Source organism: Pinus tabuliformis, chromosome X (genome assembly GCF_031772625.1).
Source record: "Pinus tabuliformis cultivar Carrire ecotype Pingquan chromosome X, CPIR1, whole genome shotgun sequence".
NCBI lineage: Eukaryota > Viridiplantae > Streptophyta > Pinopsida > Pinales > Pinaceae > Pinus > Pinus tabuliformis.
This window is the reverse complement of record NC_142308.1, coordinates 1,244,297,446-1,244,316,835: the sequence shown is the minus strand read 5'-3', so window position 1 is coordinate 1,244,316,835 and position 19,390 is coordinate 1,244,297,446. Positions and strand designations below refer to the sequence as shown.

General features: G+C 37.2%; 1 pseudogene; it reads left to right on the top strand.

The window, feature by feature from the left end:
* Positions 1-5,386: 5,386 nt before the first annotated feature.
* Positions 5,387-9,456, top strand: LOC149144478 (putative receptor-like serine/threonine-protein kinase At5g57670; annotated as a pseudogene).
* The last annotated feature ends 9,934 nt before the right edge of the window (positions 9,457-19,390 follow it).

Here is a 19,390-nt window from a genome sequence, read left to right as displayed (position 1 = left end):
TGTATTTTTTGACTAAGGATCCAAAAAAATCCACTTGTTTTCTTTCTTTAATCTATTTTGTTTTTTTGTAGGTCCTCTCTCTTTGTATTTTCACTTTTTTGCATCTGCAATTTTTTTGGAATTGTGCAGGACCTCCTAGGACTTGTTCCTGGCTCGAAAATCCCCTCTATTCATTTTTTTGAGTCATTCACACAATTTTTTCCATAAATAGATGCATGATTCATACATCTATGCATAACATAACCCAAACAACCCACATAAAGATCAAAATTTCATTGTAATTCTTCTTTGCTTAGTGCTATGGAAACCTTTAATGAACTGCTTGCACTCGTGCTATTTTTTACAGTTTAGATAAGTTGCTTAATTTCTTTGCTAACCACTATTAGTAGGGTAATTGCTTATTTTTACTTTTAAAAAAATTTCAACTCACATAGCTTAACTAGTGGAAGTAAGTGCCTCTCATCCACGTGTCATTTCTATTCATTTTTTTGTAATCACAATAATCTCACATAGGTTAATTAGGGGAAAAGTATGTGGCACTATATCCACATAGTTTTTTGACGAACCAAAGATTTTCAATTTTCATATTATTTTTCGGGACTAGGACTAGGTGTTAGTAAGAAAGGGAGTAGCTCCTACTTCCCTTCTATCCTTGTGGTGATCCTAAAATTGCATCTGGAATCTTTCTCAAAGAACTCAGTTTCCATCTCCATATATGCTCAAATAGTATAATTAGAACGGAAGTAAGTGGCCCATTATCCACACATGATTTATTTCTTTCAAAGAACAATCATAACATAGCATAACTAGGGGTGTTTTAATGGATCACCGCATATCCACATTGCTTCACACTTTGTATGCTCACTAGTTCACTTGCACACACTTGCACCTCACACACTAAGCTAATTTAAACTTTGCATCAAGGGTATCCACCTTTTGGAATATTGATACTTAGTTTCTTTAAATCTTACATTTTTCACACCATAAGTGAAGAAAGCCTCTTTAAAAGTAACCCTAACTTGAATACACTAAGTTCCCCACAGGGGTCAAGAAATAATTCATAGTTTAGGTTAGGATCATGGGGGTAGGCATCCCATAAGCCACCATTGGTCATTTACATCTTGAAACATAGAGTTACTCTTACAGGGCTTAAAATCCTTCACCATCCCATGATGAAAACTAGAGCGTTCCAGAGACCGAATTCAGAGGGGACCAAACTTAGGTCTTAGTGCACACGACTCTCCATGAGGATACCTAAATCATTTGTCAAAGGCTTTGCATTGTTGATAAACTACCAAGAAGCTCAAGACTCAATTTCCCCCATGGTATGAAGGTAACCTCAATGGCCAAATCTTAAGGCATCTTTCCATACAGGTTGATGTGTGGGTAAGCACAAAGACCCGAGGTGATCTTGGTTAGGTTGTTGGAAACATCGCTAGTACTTTTGGGACATCACTCCAATACCCTACATTATAACTCCTCTCTATACCTTGCTTGATTCTTGATTGTTGGAAGCATCGCCAATACTTTTAAGACATGGCCCTAGTAACCAACTATAAGAATCCTCACAAGGCCCAATTACTATTTGTGTAGGAAAGGATGTCTAGGTATTTCTACGATTTCTTATCATACACAAAAACATACGAAACCCTTTTTTGTTTGATTGGTCACATTGTTGACCTACCTTTTTGTCCAGATTTTTATGTTTCTTATCAAATAATCATATTCTTGCAACTAGTGCTTTTAATCATTATTATCTTATTAAGCTGATAGTTTGAGGCATTTAGAGAAAATATCTATTAAATTAATAAATTCTTCTTGAAGAATGTTTTGTGTGTAAATTTCATTAATAATATGTCTTCTTGGTGGAAAATGAATAAGTCTAGCACTATCAGTGCAGGAATGCTTCTTAAAATACATTTAAGTACATAAGCATAAACATATTTAAGTAAGGAATGAGATTATTGTAGGTGAAAATATGAATTTGTGATCAAATGGTGAAGAATATTGAAATTTTGACATGCGGGTTTTGTTCAGAGCACCCTCATTCAGATAACCCAGAAACAGTTTGGCAAAATTCGACATTATGAGGAAGCTATGGTCATGGGAATATTACAACACAAGTTAAGTACAGAATCCGAGTATACCCGAGCACCCTCATTCAGATAACCCAGAAACAGTTTGGCAAAATTCGACATTATAAGGAAGCTATGGTCATGGGAATATTACAACACAAGTTAAGTACAGAATCCGAGTATTTTGTTGTGCATTGAATGTTTCAATGCTGCTTAGAGAACGGTCTCCATATCACATTTCATTTCAATGTGCATGCTAGTTTGGCTTCACTCCTTCATGGTACCAAGACTAGGGTGCTGGAATGGTCAATTAGGTACAAGTTAGCAATTGGAACAACACGGGGGTTGCATTATCTACACAAATGCTGCCAACGACGCATCATCCATAGAGATATAAAGTCTTCAAATGTCTTGACTAGGCACGGATTTTGAACCACATATTTCATATTTTGGATTGTCAAAATGGCTTCCAAAACAGTAAAGCTTCATCTTATCTGGTAGTTTGAGAAGAAATACGAGCCTACCATTAGTGTTGAAGTCCATCCTCTTGTGTTTTTTACAAACGATGGGAAAATTCGCTTTTATTGTGGGGACACTGCTAGGCAAGAGAACCCAGCAGCAGTATGAGGCAGAACATGTAGCAGCTATGACCCAACCTTCTTCAGATAACGATGATGATGCTTTTGAATAGTTTTGTTAAGATGATTTTGCATATTTAGGGATATTCTAAAAAGTATTGTATATGGTGGTTTGATAGTATCACTTACCAGTCTTGGAATTGTTTCATCTACAGTGGGTGGGGAGGCAAAAACATTAATAATAATTGCCATAGGCTCATCAAATTTGGTTACAGGATTGTTTGTGATATTGAACAATATATTAGATATTGAACACTATCACAAAGATAAGTTTATTGAGAGGATTGGGCATAGCTCTTGGTTCGATGGGTCTGTTGCAATTGTTTCTTATATTACCTTCAGATCCTTGGCACCAATCACATATGCCTTCTCTTTCTAAATCAGCGATGAAAGCAATGATACTCTATACACATTCATTGCAACAAGTGTCGTGTTTTCAATTTATATCATCTTACTTGCAGTGGGGAAAGCTCGTATTAGTAAAAATCCTACATTCGAATAATTACTCTCTACACTGTCATTGGCTTTTGGAGTGTTGTTGCTTGAGATTATCTCAGATCGTAGATCAGTGGATGCTTCTGAGCAGAATATATTGCCTTGGGCTAAACCCTTAATGGAGTCTGGAAACATCCATGAACTAATAGATCCACGTCTTCAAGGTCAATATGACACTCATCAGATGAAGAGAATGGTGTTAATTGCTTCACTCTGCGTAAGACATTCAACTATATGGCGGCCATCAATGAATGAGGTGTTACAGTTATTTATAAAAGGTCAAAGTAATGAGGTAACAGATTATTGGAAAATGCCAACATCCTTGATAAATAAAGATGATGATGATGGACTGGAGCTCGCGAGCTGTGCGTTGCCCTTTCCAGCAATGCGATGAAGTCAAATTACTTCCAGAAGTCGGGATTGCAGTAACTAAAACAAGAAATTGGAAGAAAATCTTCTTATTCTGATTTTAATTAATTTATATTAACCAAAAATCTTAAACTTATATTATATGTAACCATCGATCCATTTAATTAGGGCAGCACTGCTGCTGTATAATGGAGATTGATGTGCATGCATATGGAGGACAGGGATCGCACGGGATCGCTAGGAGGAAAAACACTAGGCTACATGGAGATCTAGATCTAAGCATGTACATCGCATTCTTGAGAATCGGTTTTAACTATGCCATGAGAGTAATCTGAGCCCAGTGGAATGATCCATGGAGGAGACCATTGGAGCCCAGCGCTATATGATTTAGCATTTTCCTAATTTGATTTCAGTAGCAATAGGATTTTGTATTAATTTATATTTCGATGTTCTTATGAATTTCTGAAGATGGTATTTTGATTTAGTTTTTACAGGAAGATCGAGCTAGGTGGTTGGGCCCATCATCCAGCTCGTTGCCAAATTACTTAATATTTATTCACTTCACTGGGTTTTATTTCCTCTTTGTGTGATTTATTTCACTGCATTTGATTTCATGCATGAGTGATTTAAATTTTGATTCCACAATTTCGTTTTTTAGATCTCCTTTATGTTTTGATATTTAATTATACAGCGTTGATGCATGAGTTCAATGATATCATTATTATAGAATTTATTTATGAGTATATTTAGTTAGCAAGCATTTTTTTTTATTTGTGTTCCTCATTTCCACTATTTTCTGTGTTCAATTCATTATCTAACGAAATAGATTTTCAATTGTAAGGATTTATAATGGATATAATAGTTATCATATCTTTGTTGGAAATTTTGATTTAATTAATTAATATTATCTGGACATTCATAAGCATTTTTAATCGTAGGATTTTAAATATTCATCATTATAATTTAATGCCAGAATTAACATGAAGAGACTTTCAGTCCAAGTTCCTGAATTGTCTAGCAAAAGTCTTTGAATATATCTCCAATCAACAAACTTAAATTTCTTAAATTGAACACTGCAATTCCTTTGCAGTAGCAAGAGGAATTTAATGATTTTTCTTAATTACAAATTTTAAAATAGTTTGAAATTGAATTGGTTTCATGCTTTCATATTTGCACCCTAGCTGTAGTCTTTGAAGAAGCTTTGAATTCTTTATTTTTTGCAGTGTGTTTATTTTGGAATGTCTTTTCTTGAATGATTTCCTTTTCGATTAAATTTTGAGGGTTTTTTATTTTACAAATCCCTGAGGTCATATTCTAGCATATATTGTGCTATGTCTCCAAGTCTTACGACCTCGGATTGACAAATTTAAATGTGGGTGTAAATCTAGCATTTATACCTCCCAACATTTTGGTGTCGTTGCCGGGGAGGCGTTGTAGGATAAGGCCTCATGTTTTGTTATGCTTTTTTTTCGTAATTGAATTTTTAGATTAATGAGATTCCCCTTGCTTTCTGAAGCATACTGGATGGTATTGTTGGAAAGCTCACATGCCAGGTTTTCTTTACTGAAAATGAGTGATTTTATTTACTGCAAGTGTGCTTGTTTTCTTTACTGCAATTGAGATTTGTTGATTTATTATTTATTATTTTTATTTTTTACCATCGCAGGGCAACTAAAAGGCAGAGATGATGGTAAGACGTGAGTGAAGAGCCATGCATCCACTTTTGTTTGGGTCACTCCAAAGTTTGGTTGCCTGAATAAATGAAGATTTCAAGTTTGGTGCTAATCATATTTTCCAGCTAGCAAGAAAATGTCAGGAAGTGTGATGCTATTCCAAGAATTATCTCAAATTCTAGCAGAAGCTAGGGTCTTTGCTTCACAGAAAGATCACATTTTGGCATCAATCAGAGAAAGGTCTATTCCTCTGGAAGAGAAGATTCATGAGGATCCAGAAGATCTTCCTGAGGAGACTGAGAAGCTATGGATCATGCATGATGAGGAGAAGCCATTAGAAGAAGAACATCTATTTGATCCGACCTGCACTTTAGAGGATAGACAAGGAAATGTGGAGGATTTGCATGATGCAATGGATGTTGCCCATGAATCAAGTAACCAAGAGTATATGGATCCCATAGAATCCTAGTTCCAAATGACTGTCAATATCCACTCCTCCTTTATCATTCGACAATTTGTAGCATCACATCAATTAGTGCAGTTGGTACCTCATGTTCTAGTATTTTCTCATATATACTTTTCAAATTTGAACATGAGTATAATTGTCCTTCTATTGCACACATGGATGCATTGGAAGTACTCCTATACTTAAAAAGGAGTCTTCTTCTTTTTAGGGTAGAGTAGGGTAGGAGAATAAATGAATAAAGTTGTTATAATAACGCTATTAGGGTTTTGATTTTCAAAGTATAGCCACTGAAACTTCTTTTGATCCACATTAGTTGTTGACACACATCTGTGACAAATCTTGTTGAGTACGATTCACTCTAATACCTCATGATTTTTCAAAAGTAACCATGATTAATCACTCTAATGAGTTGTCATATGAGATATATATTTTCAGTTTCCCTTAGAATGTACTATTGGAGAGCCCCCTATGGTGGACCACTCTTGTAAAAGATCATAATAAGTTTTTCACAAGAACACTAGCATTATTAACTCAAAGAATCTTTCAGTCATTATCTGGGATATTTTTAATAAGTCTTTAGGGTAGAGGAACTAGCTAGTAATGATTAGTCATTAAAAACTTTTCACGCCATCCTATACTCTTAAGGAGTAGATCTGTCTCCCCACTTATTTAGTAACCTTTAAAGTTTAATCATAATCAGAGTTATAAACAATTTAGGGAATGATAGGAGGTCTTGTGATTAGCCGACCTACCATGATCATAAGACCTAACATGCATGACATTATTGTTGCTGGTCACCATGGAAAAGTAATGGCTTTCAGCCAAAAAGCTGGAAGACAGGAGGTCTCATCATGAGTCGGTCTGTTCATCCATGTTACTTTTTGTGAGTGGCACTGCCATTAGCTGGTTACCAAGCCAGGACAGTGGCCTTCATCTAAAAGTCAAATAATCTAACTCTGAATCTATATCTAGTAAGTGGGACACATACATTTCATTGGGTTAAAAGACATCCCTACCAAGGTTATGGACACCTGTGGGCAGCAGGGCCATGTCTGTGGTATTAAAGTTGATCATATACTATGATTTGCTTGGTTATCCTTCTCTTTCCCTGAAACTCGTCATTTTAATTCTTGGACAATGGTTTTAAGATGATTTGAACATGATGCTTTGAGTTCTATCTTTCAAAAATCAAGAATCTTTAATGAAGTGGTACCCTTAGTGAAGGTAATTCTTTGTACTAGATTAAGAAGAAACTTCGTTTTGAATCCAGATGACAATGAAATTTAAGTGTTCAATAAAGAGGTTGTTGATTGGTCCAGGAAAGTGTCATATTGCTTTCCCTTTTCTGGTATCATAACTTTAATTCTTATGGTATTTGAAGTGATGAAATACTCAATCATGTTTACTCACAAAGTGTTGATTGGTAGCAATGTGTATTGATTGTAGTTACCTCTAAATACATGATACATGACTTAGGTACAAGATTGTTATAATAGGTGCAGAAATCTTGTGATAGTCTTCTTGAAAATTGCACCTTTTTTAGCAAAATTTGATTTTTATCATAAGAATCTGGACAAAAACAAAACCAGGAGTTCATTTGGGACAAGATAACCAGTATGTGTGATATCTTTTCTCCATAATGTCTACTTTTTGTACTTGATCTTGTTACATTCCCACAATTGATTAGAACTGTAACACGGTTTCAGCCAGTATTGTAATAGTTATGTTGTAGGCTAATGAATGCTTTAAAATACTAGGCATCTTCATCCTTGCTGAAATTTTTGCTGACATTTATCGGAAGCATAGTTTGATCTTCAAACATTTCCCCTGCATTCTTTCATAGTTTTATAGTCTAAAGGTTTGGCTTGCACGAGGACGTGCAAGAAGATCAGCATGGGGGGATGTTGAGCTCCCTTTTTGTCCAGATTTTTACGATTCTTATCAAATAATTATATGCTTGTGACTAGTGCTTTTAATCATTATTATCTTATTAAGCTGATAGTTAGAGGCATTTAGAGAAAATATCTATTAAAATAGAAGAATGTTTTGTGTGTAAAGTTCATTCATAATATTTCTTCTTGGTCGTAGTTGAATAAGTCTAGCACCAGTAGTGCATGAATGCTTCTTAAAATGCATTTGAGTACGGAAGAAGAAACATATTTAAGGAATTTGAGTACGGAAGAAGAAACATATTTAAGTACAGAATGAGATCATTGTAGGTGAAAATATGAATTTTGTGATCAAATGGGGAAGAATATTGAAATTTTGACATGCGGGTTTTGTTTCGAGCACCCTCATTCAAATAACCCAAAAACAGTTTGGCAAAATTCGACATTATAAGGAAGCTATGGTCATGGGAATATTAAAACACAAGTTAAGTACATAATCTGAGTATTTTGTTGTGCATTGAATGTTTCAGTGCTGCATAAAGAACAGTGTTCATCTCATATTTCATTTCAATGTGCATGGTAGTTTGGCTTCACTCCTTCATGGTACTAAGACTAGGGTGCTGGAATGGTCAATTAGGTACAAGTTAGCAATTGGAACAACACGGGGGTTGCATTATCTACACAAATGTTGCCAACAATGCATCATCCATAGAGATATAAAGGCTTCAAATGTCTTGACTAGGCAGGGATTTTGAACCACATATTTCATATTTTGGATTGTCAAAATGGTTTCTAAAACAGTAAAGCTTCATATTACCGGGTAGTTTGAGAAGAAATATGAGCCTACCATTGGTGTTGAAGTCCATCCTCTTGTGTTTTTAACTAACGGTGATAAAATTTGCTTTTATTGTGGGGACACTGCTAGGCAAGAGAACCCAGCAACAGTATGAGGCAGAACATGTAGCAGCTATGATCCAAACTCTTCTAGATAACGATGATGATGCCTTTTGAATAATTTTTTTAAGATGATTTTGCATATTTAGGGACATTCTAAAAAGTATTATATATGGTGGTTTGATAGTATCACTTACCAGTCTTGGAATTGTTTCATCTATAGCGGGGGGGAGGCCAAAACATTAACAATAATTGCCATATGCTTGTCAAATTTGGTTACAGGATTGTTTGTGATATTGAACAATATATTAGATCTTGAACGCTATCACAAAGATAAGTTTATTGAGAGGAGTAGGAATATCTCTTGGTTTAATGGGTCTGTTGCAATTGTTTCTTATATTATCTTCAAATCCTTGGCATCAATCATGTATGCCTTCTCTTTCCAAATCAACGATGAAAGCAATGATGCTCTGTACAAATTCATTGCAACAAGTTTCGTGTTTTCAGTTTGTATCATCTTACTTGCAGTGGGGAAAGATCGAATTAGTAAAAATCCTACATTCGAACAGTTACTCTCTACATTGTCACTGGCTTTTCGAGTGTTGTTGCTTGAGATTATCTCAATTCGTAGATCAGTGGATGCTTCTGAGAAGAATATATTGTCTTGGGCTAAACCCTTAATGGAGTCTAGAAACATCCTTGAACTAATAGATCCACTGCTTCAAGGTCAATATTACAACTCATCAGATGAAGAGAATGGTGTTAATTGCTTCACTCTGTGTAAGAAATTCAACGATAAGGCGTCTATCAATGAATGAGGTGTTACAGTTATTTATAAAAGGTAAAAGTAATGAGGTAACAAATTATTGGAAAATGCCAACATCCTTGATAAATAAAGATGATGATGATGGACTAGAGCTCACCAGCTGTGCGTTGCCCCTACTAGCATTGCAATGAAGTCAAATTACTTCCAGAAGCCAGGATTGTAGCAACTCAAACTTGAAATTGGAAGAAAATATTCTTGTTCTAATTTTAATTAATTTATATTATCCAAAAATCTTAAATTTATATTATATGTAACCATTGATCCATTTAATTAGAGAAGCATTGTTGCTATATAATGGAGATTGATGTGCATGCATAGGGAGGATGGGGATCACATAGGATCACCGGGAGGAAAAACGCTAGGCTACGTGGAGATCTAGACCTGAGCCTGTACATCACATTCTTGAGAATCGATGTTCTTATGAATTTTCGAAGATAGTATTTTGATTTAGTTTTTATAGGAAGATCGAGCTGGGTGGTTGGGCCCATCATCCAGCTCGTTGCCAAATTACTTAATATTTATTCATTTCACTGCATTTTATTTCCTCTTTGTGTGATGTATTTAATTGCATTTGATTTCATGCATGAGTGATTTAAATTCTGATTCCACAATTTCGTTTTTTTAGATCTCCTTTATGTTTTGATATTTAATTATGCAGGTTTGATGCATGAGTTCAGTGATGTCGTTATTATAGAATATATGTCTGAGTATATTTAGTTAGCGAGAATTTCTTTTATTTATGTTCCTCATTTCCACTATTTTCTGTGTTCAATTCATTATCTAATGAAATTGATTTTCAATTGTAAGGATTTATAATGGAGATGATAGTTATGATATGATTGTTGGAAGCTCTGATTTAATTAATTAATTTTATTTGGACATTCATAAGCATTTTTAATCGTGGGATTTTAAATATTCATCTTTATAATTTATTGCCAGAATTAACATGAAGAGACTTTTAGTCCAAGTTCTTGAACTGTCCAGCAAAACTCTTTGAAGATATTTCCAATCAGCAAACTTAAATTTCTTAAATTGAACACTACAATTCCTTTCTAGTAGCAAGAGGCATTTAATGATTTTTCTTAAGTACAAATTTTAAAATAGTTTGAAATTGAATTTGTTTCATGCTCTCATATTTGCATTGTAGCTGTAGTCTTTGAAGAAGCTTTGAATTCTTTATTTATTGTGGTGTGTTTACTTTGGAATGTCTTTTCTTGCATGATTTCCTTTTTGAATTATTTTGAGGGTTTTTGATTTTATAAATCCCTGAGATCATATTCTGGCATATATTGTGCTACGTCTCCAAGTCTTACGACCCCGAATTGACAAATTTAAATGTGGTTGTAAATATAGCATTTATACCTCCCAACACACATAACATAAAGTTAAAAAGGAGAATTAACCATTTATTTTTTCTTTGTCTTATTTATGTGTTTTATTTTCTTTGATAGAAATGCTCCTCTCCCCATATGAATTAACACACACCCACATAGGCACCATAGGAGAACCACGGGTTACCCATTGCTCTGATTGCATTTTAAACCTCCTCCCTTTATTGAGAGGTGTGCTAGGTCTCTCGCCATCTAGGCGTAGAAGACATCATTCAATGAATTTGATTGGGTCATCCTTTATTGGAGAAACCTTGATTGGGACCCCTCCCCCTCAAGGTACCCCTTTTAATACCCTTGTAGGGAGTACACATACTACTCCCCCAAGCAGTCCTACTTGTTCCTCCCCACAAGGGAACTCTTTCTAGACTACATCCCGAGGTCATTCCAATATGGAAAACACCAACAAAATCCCATTTGTAGCTTCTTTAAACCTACCTAATCTAACTAAGCTCACAAATGACCCAATTGACCATAATCCACAATGGTCTCCCATGCCAACCAAGCTCCTTCAAACATTCTTAAGTTTGAAGGTAAACATGGGGGAGGTCCTGCCAACCACATCATGACCTTTCATTTGTGTTGTTCATCCAACAATATCATTGAGGATAGTTTGTTTGTGACTGTTTCAATGCACCCTCACGAGCCCCACAATGAAATGCTATGTGAGTGAGGCATCATGTTACCATGACACGTTTGGATATCTAGCTCAATCTTTCCTCACATTCTTCCAACTCCAAGTGTCATGATAGAGGGCTTGAATTATTGACCCACTTTCGATAAAATAACTCCACTCATATTTTAGACCATGTCCACGAGTGGTGAAAGCATATTAGCCTCTATAAAGTGAACATAAAAAAGGACCTCTGCCTCGATTTATTTTTGAAATCTCTTTTGCCAGAAATTGCAAAATATGTTGCTACAATCATGCACTAAATTGAGGAAGTGTATATCAGTAAATCTCAATAGTTGAGGTACCTTTACACTTAGTTGAGGTACCTTTACACTGTACTCCCATATGATCCCCTATTACAGTCATTCTGGCAAGATAAACTAGGCATGTCAAATGCGATGATTGGTTTAATTGGAACCCTTACTCAAAATAAATCTGGGAACACTTTCCAACATTCTAAAAATATGTATAGTGGACAACCCCATTTCCAATCATTTGGGGGTCCACCTACAACCCAAGTTCCAACCAACATGAGATATTTTCCCATTTTCCCTTTCCACTCTCAAAATCCTCCCACTCAAGTTAATCAGTGTCTTGTTATGCAAAGTAACTGGTACCCTAGCATCCAGGGAAACCAATATCATCCCACATAAGGTAATGTGTACCCTTCATCCACCATGGAGACTGTGTCAACCTCCCAAACCACTTACACCAACCCAGGACAATGGAACCCTTACTACCCTTTTCCTACACCTCCACACCCTAATCCCCCACCTCAACCAAACACGAGGGTTAATTTTGTGTAACCTTCCTAGGGAGGACAAACCAACAACCTTTAGTAATGAAGAACCCTTTCCCCCACCAGGGGGTTGTGGCCACGCAATACGAGGTTTCCTCTCATCAATACCAAAATCTAACTGGGGGTAGTTCTAATGACCCAATTGATCATGACATTTTCATGGTCAGAGCTAATGTTCTCTTGCAAATAAAAAATCAGGATTATTGAACCCCTTCAGAAACCAATCCTTCCACATCATCAAACACTATTTTACAACACCTTTGACGATACCATGACCCCCTATTGATCCCATCACTAAAATGATCAAAATGTCATTACATCGTAATGCTCATCACTCAAAGGTTGCTTCTAGTTGTAACATAGTTGATGATATAGCTTAGTCCCCATAATCCATGTCAGCAATGGAGGTTTTGAAAACCTATCCAACCTAATGGAAAGCCCTACTTTCCACATTAGGAGAAATCGACCCTTCCAATTTACATTTTATTGATTTTGATTTGGACAATGCTACACAATGACTCCCATCTATAGTTGCTTTCCAAATACCAACCACCATCTGGAACATCACAACCCATCGATGCATCATAGATGAAGGGGCATCCAATTGTATTATGTCAAAATTATTTTGGTAGAAACTATGATCCCTCGAACTAACTGCCTCCCCTATTACAGTAAGGGCTTCTGAAGGATGCCCCTATGAATGTGTTAGACTTTTCTAGAATGTTCGATGGAGGTTTCTAGCAACATAATGCTCATATACATCGAATTCCTTGATGCCCAATTAGATTACAATATCTTACTAGGTCACAGCTACATGTACGCCATGAAAACAATGGCATCATCAATATTTGATGTCATGATTTTTCCCCATAATGGGAAAATCGTCAACATAGACAAACTAAACTACTACAAGAAACGAGCATCCACAACCTCTAATGGTATGTTACCTTTTGTTGGGTCCCACAATGACTTGGTCCCATCCTACACTGAAGTAGGCCTAGGGATGTTTAAAGCATCATCACTCCTAGGTACATACCAAGGAGACCCACCTGTAATTGAACCTTCTTCCATAGCCCGAGTGTGTATGTCGAGTTCATCAAGTGCGACCAAGTCTTAACAACCAATTCAAAAAACACCCAACACTGTGACTATAGAGTCAACATTCCTACCAGATGTAATAACCAAATGCCTTTCATGTATCACCAACCCTATTTTGTCTTGCACCAAGTCATGGCAACACTTACATTGACCAATATGGCTCTTGCAATCTGTGTTTGGTATTTGGCCCTGTAGGCCATGTCGGCAAACTCAGACGTCACTTCATCCAGAGTGAACATTCCTTCAACCACACCTTCAGAAATAAAATCTATGGTGAAACCTACAAGGGCTGCCAAAAGGAGAAACATAAAGGTAATAAGGTTGAAACCCCAACTAATTCGTCTTCTAGGGTATCTCCACCATGTGCACTATGTGAGTTATTGAGGCACCCCACCAGCTAGTGCTCATAATTAGAAGAGTTGAAAGCTCTTTTTCACACCCCTCAAGTGACGATGGCGCCACCTCCACCTCCAAGTGACAAGGCCACACCATCACATAATAAGAAATTATTTACCAACCATCCATGCACTATATGTGCATAATATAGAAACTACACACATCACTCCCTAGAGCTCCCTCACTATCGAGATGCATTGGGAGCTCATGCCCAAGCTAATACTGTGACATCACCAATTTTGAACACCCCAGTGGTGGATGATATGTCCCAGATCATTTACGACCTCTTTGAGGAAGATACCTCAAGAAAGGATCACCCTTGCACTTATTGGCATTCAACCTTGCAACTGACATACATGATAGAAAATATGCATAACATAACCTCTCCAGTTCCTACCCACTCATGTGCCTTATGTGACAAACCAAGGTGTTGATTAATCAATGTTGTGAGTTGAATAAGATCAAGGAAATTTTCCTCTCATTAGTCCACCTACCTTGACTTGGTCACTCAAACAATGCTAGATGTAAGCACAACAATTTTTGCAGTTGTTCCCAAGTCCATCATACAAGGAACTACATATACCTCCCTCAATTTCTAGGGGCAACCTTACTGCAAAATAATTTCGAGACCTTAAACCCATCTCTTGCTTTCAATGAGAGGCATGCACCTACAACAAGTGCCCCACCTGTAACAATATGAGAGATACCCCCACCACTTAGTGTTGATGACACCCAACACCACATACGGTTAATATCCTCATCCATATGAACCTTGATTCATGATATCTACTCATCATTTTTCAGTTTCAAGACTACTTAGCCCATTGCGAAGGTTGCACCACTCCCGATTGTGCAAACCCATGCAATCTACACTTTTTCAACATCATTGGGTTATATGGAAACAACAATTGGATCACTGTGTTGCCTTTCATCCAACACCACTGGGTGCCAATCCCAACCTCATGAATGCTCACAACCTCTATCACCACTAGAAAAACAAATTCACTCAAAAAAATATATTCTAGAGGCCATGACAGAACTAGAAGTCCCTTCAGATGCCATTCACCATCTGTCTTTCTTTTTACCAAAAAAAGTCATTTTCCCCTATTGAAGCATCAGATCATAATACCTTCACAGTAGAGACAAAGAATTTTCTACCACTAGGACAAGTGGGTTGGTTTGAGAATCCCATCCCCACACCTAGTGCATTTGAGGAGGAAAACATGTCCAATATCTCAACCACCATCAAGGTAGACATATCTACCAAACTGGGCATAGTTGAAGAAATATATTTGGGGGTAGCATGCTCTCCTGAAGAAATTTCCTTTTGAAAGCCTTTTTCCAAGAATATAGGGACATTTTCATGTGGCCATATTCTGAGATGCTCAGTATTATCCCTTCGATCATGGAACACCACATCAACACCTAGCTAGATTCCCACCTAGTTAGGCAAAAGAAGTGTTGGCTTCACCCTTCAAAATAGAAGCCATTTGGCCAGATATAGATAAGCTCCATAAATTTGGTTTCATCTACCCCATTGCTTACACATTGTGGGTTTCTAACCCTATAACCGTCATGGAAAAAATGGGCACCTTTCACGTTTGTACTAATTTTATGGATTTAAATAAAGCATGTCCTAAAGACATCTATTCTACCCCTTCATCGACAATTTATCAATGCATTTGTTGGGAACAAAGCCTTTTCCTTTATGGATGACTTTTCAAGATATAACCATATCCAAATATCCCACATAGATCAGTATAAAACAACCTTCAAAACCCCATGGGGTACCTTCGCCTATTGCGTTATGCATTTTCCCTTTTAAAATGTTAGAGCCACTTTCCAACAGGCCATGTATTATATCTTTCACGATTTGGCTCATCTCATTCTACCCTATTTGGATGACCTCATGGTTCGTTCTAAAAAGCGCTCAAACCATTTGGAAGATCTTCGCTTGGTTTTTTTAGAGTTGTCGACAATATAACCTATGATTGAACCCCCTCAAGTGTGTCTTATGCATTAATTCCAAAGGATTGTTGAGATTTAGAGTCTCCCAATAAGGCATCAGAGTCAACCCTCTAAAGGTTCAAGCCATTCACGAGATCCCACAACCTAAAACTTCAAAGCAGTTACAAATATTACAAGGTAAGACCAACTTCTTTGAAGATTTTTCCCGACTATGCCACATGTGATAATGACTTATTTCATTTCCTGCATAAGCACATCCCATTCCAATGGGATGAGTAGGTCCAAAAATCATTTGAGGTCTTAAAAGACACATTGTCATAGACACCTCTGATAAGCCTTCCTGACCATACTAAGGACTTTATGCTCTACCTCTCATCCTTATATGTAGCCATCATAGAGGTATTATTCTAGGAAGGTAATGATAATAGGGAGCACATCATTTAATATGTTAGAAATAACCTCCTAAGGGTTGCTTTGAAGTATGAGCCAATAGAAAAAACAACCTTATCCCTCTTACATGTCGTCCAAAAAATTTCAAACACTACATTTTGCTAAGGACTACCACTATCATTGCAAGTATCAACCCCATATGATACTTAATCACGCACCGTATGATGAACCATAAGTACACCCAACGGGTGGCTATCTTACAAGACTTTGATCTCCAAATTTATTTTCCTAAGAGCAAGAAATCTCTTATTCTTGCAGAGTTCGTCACTAATCTACTTTTGGAATGCCAAGGGTCTCTTGTCAATTATTATTTCCCAAACGAACACTTATTCATTATATCCATAGACAATCCTTGGTATGGTGACATACTCCTCTTCATCCAAACTTATAATTTCAACCCTCAACTCATTCACGATGATCGCAGACACATTCACCTCTAAACCCCCTACTACCTCCTTATTGGAGACATTCTCTATCGTTGAGGCATTGAAAACATTATTCGTTGATGCCTTACCATTGAGGAAGCTAAACAAATCTAAAATGACTTCCATAGTGGAGCCTACGGGGTGCACCTCTTTGGGATGGCCACTTCCCAGATAATCCTTCGTGTCATTTACTTTTTCCCCACTCTATTTTGTGACTGTATTTAAGAAGTCAAAAGGTGTGTTGTCAAAGATACACCCACAAAGCATGAGCTCCTCTAACAACTCTACATCCAGTCATTGTCAAAGACGCGTTTTACAAATGGGGCATCTATTTCATAACTTGCAACCCACCACCCCAAAATGGCCACAAGTACATCATAGTCATTGTTGACTACTTTACCAAGTGGGCTGAAGCCATGCCCACATTCAACAACACTTTTGATACTGTCGTATGCTTTTTATTTAACCACGTCATTCCTTAGTTCGACGTTCCTAAGGAGTTGGTCTTAGATCATGGCAAACACTCAAAAATGATATTTTTCAAGAATTATCCTACCTCCTTGGCTTCTCTCATGAGTTCGCTTCTCCATATCACCCCCATTCTAATGGCTAGTTAGAAGTTGTCAAAAACGTCCTTAAGATGATCTTGTGGTGAATGGTGAGTAAGAAAAAAACTAACTGGCATTACATGCTATTCTTCGCATTGTCAGTATACCACACATTAATTAAAACATCCATAGGCTTTACTCCTTTCCACCTAGTATACGGTGTAAAAATAGGAAATGCTCCCTATAGAGTGCGAGATCCCTACCTAACATAATGCCAACAAGCTCCTCCCAGACACTTCACCCTTAGAACAATGGCTCATACAACTGGAATATGTCAATGAAATTTGAGACAATCCCTCTAGCAAAACAAAGCCCATAAAAATAGAACCAAAGCCTCATTCGATTGCAGCATCACTCCTTCCACATTCAACAAAGGAGATTGTGTACTTCAGTACGCCATTGCCAAGGAACCCATGGGACCTATAAATTTTGAAACCTTATGGAAAGGACCTTACATCATCAAACATTTCCTATTAAAGGGTGCCTACATGTTGGCAGAGCACAATGGGACATGTCTCAAGGACCCCATCATCAGGCTCTACCTTAAAAACTTCTTCCCATAATCCTCGGTTTATCTTATGATATATAAAAATGTACCTGACTTATTTTATGATGATCACCTCATCACGGATGTACTCTAAAAGCCATACTCTCATCATGTGTCGTAGAAGGATCATTCGACACTTACCACCATGGGTTCATTGACTTCTCAATGGTCACAAAATCTTGCTGCAACAACCTAGGCCATATACACTACTAATAAAATGATTCTCGTATAGAACAACATCTATATTGAGTCAGCCACTAATAATCAAGTTGAATATGATGCTTTCATAAGCCTCTTGACCGATGCCTCCCACCTAGGTATCATTCACCTGCACATTTTTCCTTGATTCCTAGCTTGTTGTCTTGTAGTCAAATAGAACCTTCAGGGTACATGGTCCTTGCCTTTCTCAAAAATTCCTATATGCACAATAGTTAGCACGTTGTTTTGATTATATCAAATTTTCACATATATCAAGAACTCAAAATTATAAAGTAGACTGCCTCACTAATCAAATCCTAGATTGGCACACATCACATATATATCATCATCGAGACATATAAAGCATAATGAACATATCCATCAATAAATGCAAGTACATCACATGTATAAAAGCATAACACATAAAGACACATCATAAAAGCCGCAAAAAATAACTCACACACGCGCACACACACACACACACACACACACACACACACACACAGATATATATATATATATATATATATATATATATATATATATATATAGATATAGATATCTATATATATATATATATATGTTATCCAAAAGTATAGTACATTTGTTGGTCATATGCCAAAAAATGAGTCATCGGAAAAGGGGAGCATCTTCACAGTGGGTGCTTCCTCTGGTACATCATGTCCTACATCTAAGGTCAAGGCCCATCACCATCTACAACACATGTGCCACCTGGTAGAGTCCTCCTGCCTCCCATGACCCCGGAGCCAAAATCGGTCATATGATGGCCACTTCCAGTACCACCTGGAGGAGAATTAGGCATAACAACCTATCTCGTGTCATTGTCCTCTTGATGAAATCATACCACAACATCACCCATATGGCATCAGGCATATCCCTCAGTAATTATTTCAAGCGATCTCGGACAACCTTGACAGCCTCTACTCGGTCTCGCAACCTCTCAACCTCTACCCGAAGTGTTGCATCCTCTCCTCCCTCTATAGGTCCACCTATCTCCAAGCGCACCCTCTACCCTGGATTCTCCTCTACTTTTTCCTCTCACCAGCATCACTACCTTGCACTAGCGCCAACCCCATCATGATATTTGGAATCAACCCCCACCAATCCGCCTAGAGTTCACCCACATAGTCCAAAATCTGCTAGAAAAAATGCATCATATCAACATCATATACATCATAAACAAAAACATGTACAAAGCATAAAATCCTGAAAATATACTCACATACCTGCAGGACCCCAAGCATCTCTTGGGACAAATCCCATCTATGGATCTCCCCTGAAATCCATACCAACATAATGAAACTCTAGAATTAGTTGAGGGTTGGAATGAAACCAACCCTCGACTATGGGCATCTAGTATCACCCTAACTCTACCCCACCTTATCAAGGAATCAAGGGGCCCACCTCCAAATCCATTGCTCCCTCAGTGGTCTACGAGCCACAACTATCACCGGTTGCAAGATCACCCCCCTCTTTTAGAGGATTCTGCAAAGA